General features: G+C 39.0%; 1 protein-coding gene and 1 pseudogene across 5 annotated transcripts in view; both read left to right on the forward strand.

The window, feature by feature from the left end:
* Positions 1-9016, forward strand: part of ZNF385D (zinc finger protein 385D) — an 849687-nt gene that overhangs the window by 685420 nt on the left and 155251 nt on the right. The window lies entirely within an intron of this gene.
* On the forward strand, positions 7077-7183 carry LOC115872176 (annotated as a pseudogene).

The raw sequence follows: 9016 nt of genomic DNA on the forward strand, positions 1-9016 counted from the left end.
TTCTTTGTGGCTGGAAACCAGCGGGCATTTACTGCTCTGAGCTGGGTTTGCTGACCCACAAAGTGCGAGCCAAGCACCTTCCAGTTGAGGCTTATAGTGGAGTAGCATGCCCTTTTGGCATTTATTAGCAGCCCCCAAGGAGCTTGATAACATGCCCTCATCTAGCAACTATAATGAGCATTTCTCATCTGTAACCAGTTCACTTTTATCATAAATCCCACAGACATGAGCATTGCTTGTGGGTTCTGTGTGGTGGCCATTACAATAAAGTACAGAATTCTACGTATGAAAGAGTATCAACTAGAAAAGAGTCTAGGGGGAAACAAAAGAACTGTCAATTGAATAAATCATCATCCATCCTTTTTTTTCTTTTTTCCCCTCAGACCTTCTTTAGGTTTCTCATGAGTCAAATGAAAAGTTTCTTTAAATATATATTGAATGCTTGATGAGTTGCAGGGAGAGAAATGAGAATCACAAGGGGTTCTGGGCAACTGTGAAGCATAATCCCACCTTTTGGAAAGATCAAAGATGGATGATTTCCAAAGTTGTGCCGCTGAGGGTGAAACTGTGCCTGCGACACTGTGTTGGCAATGAGTCCATCTTGCAACGGTAATGTCTCATGATGCAGGTACCTGCGGATGTTCTACGACAGAGTCACGATTATATATGTTGGTGAAATGCAATTTGCCTGGACACATAAATGACTCTAAAAACAATAAAGTCTAAAAAATGTCCTCATGTTCATCATCCTTGACTTGAAACTTTCAGCATTTCACTTTATTAACTCTCTCATAGAGCATTAGGGCAAATAACCATGGAGAAAGTCACTGGCCAGGAAATGCTTCTTTTATTTGGACATGTCCTGAGTACTTGGAGACCATCCAAATAGCTTTGCTCCTTCACTTAATTTTTTGGTTTTCTGAACATTATCAGGCTCCTTTTAGCACTGGATTCAAAGGGGAAGTATGTGATCATCTTTTGTCGAGGACAACACCTGGCACAAAAGCAATCCTATATTTGGACATAATGGTAGATAAGGAAACTCATTGCATACATGAAAATAGATTGTAAGAATATTGTATCTTGAAGTTTGGAGCGATTATTTTTGCTCTCAGCATCTGTATCTGACTGTATCCTTGAGTCATCCTCCCCTGTGTAACCTTGTTGCAAATAAGTTCTTCTCAATTTATAAGGTTTTCCTATAAATTCAGGCTTCATTCCAAGGCTGGTGTTATGTTCTAAAACACAGCTTGTGTTTTGTTATGTGTGGTATTTATGCAAATCTGGGTTGACTAGAGAACCAAATTCAAAGACACTCATGTGTGTGTAAGAGAGAACGTTATATCCAAGAGCAATTGTACATTAAGAAAACATCCCAGCCCAGTCCAGATCAAGTCCATAAGTCTGATATTACCCCATATGTCTATACCAGTCCATACATTCCTCTTTCGATTCATGCAGCCATGCAATGATGCCAAATGCAGGAAAATCACAGGCCAGTGAGTGCAAAATCATATGGATCCAGTGGTGGTGAAAGCATCTCAGCGCTGGTGTGGGTCTCCACGTGGCTCCTCCAGTTTCAGGGCTCTGGATGCATCAGCATAGCTCCATCAGGCTTGCCATAAGGAATGTTCCTCAGGGAGTGAGTGTGCGTTCTGCCTCCGGGACACTATTTATCTCCTTCGTACCTCCAAATGAGGTCATCAAGCTGCAGCCTGATTGACAGGCTAAACTCCACCCCTTCACTCTAATAGTCTCAAATTGACAACAGATTAGGTAACTACCACAGTATTGAACTGGTTTTAGGTTTCTAGACTAAGAAGGACAAGGAAGAAAGGCTTGGTGGTTTCTTCTGAAAAGTAAACTAATGATAACCCTTTCAATCACAATAGTTTGATGTCACTACTAATCATGGTAATGTCATAGGATTGAGCGGCACATGATTCCAATTTGCCTTGAGTCAGAGCCCTACACAAGGTTAGCTACCAAGAGCAACAATATAAGGGGCCTAGGCTATGGACATCAATTAGTGCTGGTGACTAAAACGGGACACCCAGACACCAGGAATCCCCTGAAGAACTACAATATAAACGGTGAAGAAGTCTTGCCAAAAAAAACCCTACCGTGAATCTGGTCAAGTCTCTATATGTAATTGCCTATTTTTAGGAGATCTAGGACAGACAAATTCTACCTAGATAAAATCTGTACATTATAAAACTGCTGAGAAATAATGCAGCAAATGACAAAGTTGGTTTAATGTATAAGAGCAAAAAGAATAATAACTAAGCGAGATAGATGATAGATGGATGGATTGATTGATATATCATAGACAGATAGATAACTAGTAGAGCTGTGGTGGTGCTGTAGGTTAATATTGGGTTGCTAAACACAGGTTGGTGGTTCAAATCTCTCCGTGACTCCATGGAAGAAAGATGAGACTGATCCCATAAGGATTTACTTCTCAGGAGCCATGTAGAGAGCATCGCTATGAGTCAGAATGGACTCAGTGACAGGGGGAGTAGAGATAGCAAATAATTCTAAGACATGAACTTTACATGTTAAAAAAATCTAATAAATAGGAGATAACGGGAAAATTACATTTATTTTTCAATCATAAGGATTGTTTTAGGTGCGATAATCATAGTGTAGTTATGTATTTTCAAATGTCACTAAGGTTTAGAAATGCATAGTGTAAGACATACTGAGAACATTATATCATGTCTAAGATATGCTTCAACATGATTGAGGAGTATGGAGGGTGGGTGGAGGGGAATAGTGATTAAGGCAGATTGGGCCTGAGAGATCATTGTTACAGCTCGCTGATGGATATGCGGGTTTTCATTGCATTCGCTTCCCTGCTTTTGTACAGGCTTTCAATATTCAATAATGCAAAAGTCCCAACAGCCACACATACTGAAGAGTTCCATAAAATGTTTGTAGCGATGCATCTACAGGTATGCATCACTCTATGTTCTGTGAAATAGAGCGTGAGTGGTAGCCTGGACCCCACAACTACAGCTACCACAGCAGCACAAGTTCCTGTTAGACTAAGCCTTGGGGCTGACATATCCTCTGCCCCTTTACCTGTATCCTGTTTGGATTAAGTGTTGCAAAAGCCTAGGTTTGGCGTCTTTAAAACCTTGAGAGGAAATAAAAGGAGAATACATAAAAGTAATGCATAAAGAAGTAATTCCCTTACGTAAACGATAGCAATACATTAAAACACTTATGATACTGGGAGCCATGCGCCCTCAGGCTTTGCCAGAATGGATGTGCAGTGATGCATACTTGTATTTGCATACAAAAATATGGAGTCCAAACTCCTAACAGTGGTTGCCGCTTGGGATCTAAAGACAAGACAAAGAAAGTGGTTAAAGAGAAATAAAGTTACATCCATAACATTACACTTTACACAGGAAGCCAGCAGAACAAAATATAGTTAGATCTGGGTGTCATGACTAATGATTTTTGTTACAAAATTTATTAGATTGTTTCTCTTAAAAAATTAAAATTCACATGTTGGCCATTTACTGTATTATTTATGATTCAAAATAAATTGGGAGATGTTACCTTTCATCTTCGACACACACACGCATGTACGTTTCTGGAATTTGTATGTTAAGAAGCATACCAATTATCGAACACATGGCTCTGAGTGGGGCAGAGGACATTTACTGGAGACATACATGAGACATTGGGTTTGGGAGTTTTTTCCAACTAGCAAATGATTTCATTCAACAAATAATTCTATTCAACTAGGGGAAGGAGAATTTCCATCCAGCTCATTCATCAGCTCAAGCCCAAATCTGGGGATTAGATAAACTATACGTAGCAATAGATTGTAGAGCTTTTCTGTGCACCAAGATCTCTTACCTTTCATTCTTTTGCAGTTCTTCCTCTGCTTTGAGCGTTCTTGACGTTCGTTAGTCTCTCTCTTCCTGGCTAATGCCTGCTCACGATTTAGGAATCCAACCTGGCTTTTCCTGATCCAGAGCTCTTTGCTGACTGAGCAAGCTGGCTAGGCACTCATTCGGTACGCCACTACATCACGCTATCCTGAAAGTGATTCTTGACTTCTATGTCTCAACAGACAATGAAGTTAAGTCAGGCTGGGTTTCTCTTTCATTGTAGATCAATTAACCGAGAGGCCCACAGCTGTCCATGGCTTTACCTGTAGGGAGGCAGACTAATTCACCTCTGTCTTATGAAACTATACAGTCTATAGTTTATTTATTGACCCTGCATGTGTGTGTTTTCAGTGTCTGATAAAATCTGACATATATAATGTTCTAGTTCACCCTCGCTTATATGTCTGTGCTAGTTAATATCTAATGAGTTTTTAAACCATTTATATGATATTCTATCATTTAGCCCTTTGACTGTTTTTCAGAGAATATTTCTCCTATTGTTACCTGCTTAGGCCGTTCCAGAAGTTGCGACCATGGCAGCACAGTGCATTTCCTTGTCAGTTTCTCTGGGGCCCAGCCTCTATCATTTGAAAGCTTACGTCATGTGTTTGAGTCATTTTCAGCTTTTAATAAAGTGCTGCTTCTCCCAGATCTTCCTCAATACCTAATTCTGACAAATTTATTTTTGCCAGTATGCCATGTGAAAACTCTCTTGTTGTTATTTAAATTTTTCTTTCCTCAAAACTCAGAATATTTTTATTTACTCTCCAGAGATTCTCTGATATGAATTGGCCTTTTAATATTCCAGAACTGTTTTGCTATTGGAATTTTCTATTACATAGTAGTTTCCAGGGCTTCTGGATCTATCTGAAGTGCATAACTTTGACTAATTTAAATGTTACAGAGCTTTCACGTCGTCTTTTATTTTTGTTATTGCTGTAAAGGGGAGGATGATACAGTGGTTAATTAATTGTGCAGAGAATGAAGTCAGACTGCTTAGGTTCAAGTCCCAGCTAGAGAAATGCCTACTAGTGAATTCTTGATCCAGTAGCATCATATCATTATAGCTCAAAATTCTCATATGTATAATGGGAATAAAGCAAGAAATCATCGCCCTAGAGATATGATGAAAGTCTAATGTTAAACACCATATGACCTCTTATGAACAGTGCTATGCACATGTAAGTGCTTACTTATAATTACTACAAGTATTTTCTTCAAATGTAACTTAGATTTCACATGGTTTAATGTATCCTTTCCTTTATGACTTTGGTCACAAGCACCTTCTAAGGCATCTTGCTTTTCTTTCTAAATTGTCTGCAGCCAGAAACAGGGCTTCATACGGATTCTGTCATGAATGATAAAGCAAAGCAAAACTAGGATGCATTTGAATTTGTAAAATGTGGCTGCAGCAGATTGGTAACTGGGATGGGAAATATTATAAACCAACACTTGGTTAGAAACATAATTTCCCTCATTACAACAAAAACAAAACAGATCAATTTGTACATTGAGTAGCATAGTCAGGAACAAAGGTGACCAGCTCAAAAATGGTGGCCAAAGGGTTGTGTGTCCCTTTCCATGGTCCTGTCCACAATCCTGTCTCACTCACCAGGCTGCTGAAAGAGATCTATGCCTCTTCCGGTTCTAGAATTCCAGGGCTTTGATCTCTCATTATGGCCATGCCAATAATTATTCTGTTATACTCACATTTTACGAATTTGTGGTTATTCCATGACGGAACTGATTTGATATGCTTGAAATCATACTAAAAAGGGTTTATGATGTTTAATAATATTGCTATAAAATAATAATAGAAGAACACACCTTTTTCCAGCAACTCAGCTTTAAAAAACCTCACAATCACCATTATCAAGTGGATTTCAATTACTAGGACAGAGTTGAACTGTCTCTTTGGGTTTATAGGAGTAGCAAACCTCATCTTTCTCTTTCAGAGCAGTTAGGAGTTAGCAGCCCAAGATGTGGTCCAGTATCCACTAGGGCTCTTAGCAACCCGGCAGTGATCATTATTACTGTATTTTAGAGGTGAGGAAATGGGAGCTCAGAAAGGTTAACATGGAACAGTTAGTAATATGTGAAAACAGTGATATTGTAGCCATCTTACTCATATGCTACTCCTTATATTTGAGGAGAATTGTTAGAACCTAGAACTGGAATGTGGTGAGTCGGTTTAAGCTAATTTTATGTTACTACCATGTTGTGTCTCTGGGTCTTACTGGGTTTGTCAATAATATGAGAAGGTAAAAATGGTGAGAGTAATTCTTTTTGAGGAATGGAGATTACACTGGTTAAGTAAATGATGGCACAATCATTTAGGGAAATAATGTGAACATATAATTGGCTAATATGAAAATTGAAGTTAATTGAAAGCATTTTTATATGATGTTAACTGATGATTAAAGAAAATAGTGCATCTGCATTATGCTTACAATTATGTCATGCAATATCTGTAAAGTTACAAAGATGAACAACCATTTTAAAAAGCTTTTTGGCAGCATTTATTAAAAATTAATCCATGCTTATTCTAAAACCTAAGAATTTGATTTCCTGGTTTAGAACTAACAAGCATGACTGCTATATCTAACAAAACATATGCTGAGATACATTTAGAGTTGCTTTGTTCTTGATAGGCTCAAACTGAAATTTCTATTGAGTTGAATAGGCCAACAACCATGTTGTTCTTATTTTTATTAATGTGTTCTATCAAGTTGATTCTAACTTGTAATTGTCTTATGACAGAGTAGAACCCTTTTCCATGTTGTTTTCTTGACTATAATCTGTATGGAGCAGATCATGAGGTCTGTCTTCGGTAGGGCTCGTGAATAGATTTAAACTGTCAATCTTTTAGATAGCAACAAAGTACTTATTTACTGTTCCACCAGAGTCACACAATGGAATATTATGCAGCATTGAAACATTTACAAAATACTCACAAATATAATGTTGAACAAAAGAATCTGGGCACATAAAAATATATAGTACATAATTACATTTTTTATGAACTACAAAAGGAGGCAAACATGATTGATGATGATAGTACTTAACAATTGAAGTTGGGTCACAATGAGTCAGAATTGATCCAGTGGAAACCGACAGAAGCAGAAAGGAAATGTCTAGAGTCAAAAGAAAAAAAAAATATGAAAAAGAATACTTACCTGACAGGGGAGATACCATGATCACAAAGGTGGTTTGCCCAGGGAGAGGCTTAGTCATTGCACTCTGGATGTGCTGACCCCTGCTGGAAGACTGCGCTCATGCGCTCCCCTAAAGGGCGGGGGGTGGGGGTGGGGGTGGGAATAAAAGAAACATCTAGAGTCCTGTAAATCTTCTAACTCTTTATTAGGATAAGTGTATGGATTTGTCAAAAACTTGAATGATACACTTAAGACTTAGATAACTTTTTGTGTGTAAGTCACAGGTTTATTTTATTTGATGTATTTATTTTTTACCTGAAACTAGCTTGTGTTTCACAAAGTAATTGAAGTGAGTTTCAATTTTACACTTCTCCTCAGACTAGTGTTTAAAGTTGACAGGTAATGAAACTGGATGTGGCTTTATTTATTTGTTTGTTTATAAGACTATGACCCTTCTCTTATGGGTTTAGTTGTAAATCTTAAATGTATTATACTTTACATTGTTTTTCCCTTTGATTTGTGAAGTAGAGTCCACACGTAGGGAAGCAAATGCTAACATTATCCATAGTTGCACAGCCATTGCATCACGCAGTGACAGGAACCCCGTCAACCGCTGTGTATGTGACTCCGTTTTCTTCCTTTAGTTTTGGCCTATCCACCCTCCTGTCTTCATCAGTGTCCCTGCACCTCTTCGCACCCGGCCTCCCCATAGGCTTCAAACTCCTTGCTTTGGTATGAACACCATCTTTTCTTGTTTGTGTTTTCTTCCTTTTTGGTAATGGTACCATGAAATATTCATCTTTATATGTTTGACCTGCTGAGCACAATGTCTTCTGATTTTGTACACATCTTGAAACGGTTGATCGTCTCATCATCCTTTTTGAGGGAAGCGTAATATGCATATGTTATATGTTTATTAAGAAAGCTGCAGAAAAAGACCACATTACCATTCCCCCACAAAGTAGATTGCCTGTTGTGTGAAAGGAATTGTTGCTATAGCAACATTGAGTCAGTTCCGGCCTGCAGTGACCCGGTGTCCAGCAGAAGGAACCCCGCCCCATCCTGAGTCGTTGTCACACATGCTTTCCGTGGTTGAGCTTAGTGTGGTAGCCACTGTCTCCATCTATCTCGTGGAGAGATTTCCTCACTTTTGCCGCCCCTCTACTTTACAAAGTGTGATGGCCTTCTTCAGGGTCTGGTCTCTCCAGACAACACTTCCAAAGTATGTGAGAGGAACTTTCTCCCTCCTTGCCTGGAAGGAGCATCCAGCTGTACTTCTCCCAAGACAGGCCACGTTTTCCTTTTGTTAGTCAGTGCTACTTCCGATATTCTCCAGCACCGCAACTCAGTAGCTCAATTCTCCTTTAATCTTCCTTATTTAATGTCCAACTTTCACATGCATATGAGGCAATGGAAAATACAATGGCTTAAGTCAGGGACACATAAGTCCTCAAAATAAATCCTTCTTTGACAGGACTCTAAAGAGGTCTTGTGTGGTACATTTAACCAAATGCAATGCATCTTTGTATCTCGACTGCTGCTTCCATGAGCATTGATTGTGAATTGATAGAAGACAATCCTTGACAACATCAGCCTCTCTCCATTTATCATGATGCTTCCAGTAGTTTAGTTGGGAGGATTTGGGCCTTCTTTACATTGGGTCATCATCCAAACGAAGGCTGCAATCCTTGATAATCATCCGCAAGGGCTGCCAGTCCTACTCATTTTCAGCATGCAAAGTGTGTCTTCTGCATATTGCAGGTTATTAATAAGCTTTCCTCTAATCCTGATGCTACATTTTTCTTCACATCATCTACTCTGCATACAGAGTGAGTGAGTATCGCGGGAGCACACAAACCTGAAGCACACCTTTCCTGCTTTTGAAGCATGCAGTAGTCCCTTGTTCTGTTCACACACCTGCCTCTTGATCCAGGGACACATTCAACATGAGCC

Source organism: Echinops telfairi, unplaced genomic scaffold, assembly GCF_000313985.2.
Source record: "Echinops telfairi isolate 266 unplaced genomic scaffold, ASM31398v2 ScPeMD7_7420;HRSCAF=8458, whole genome shotgun sequence".
NCBI classification, from domain to species: Eukaryota; Metazoa; Chordata; class Mammalia; order Afrosoricida; family Tenrecidae; genus Echinops; species Echinops telfairi.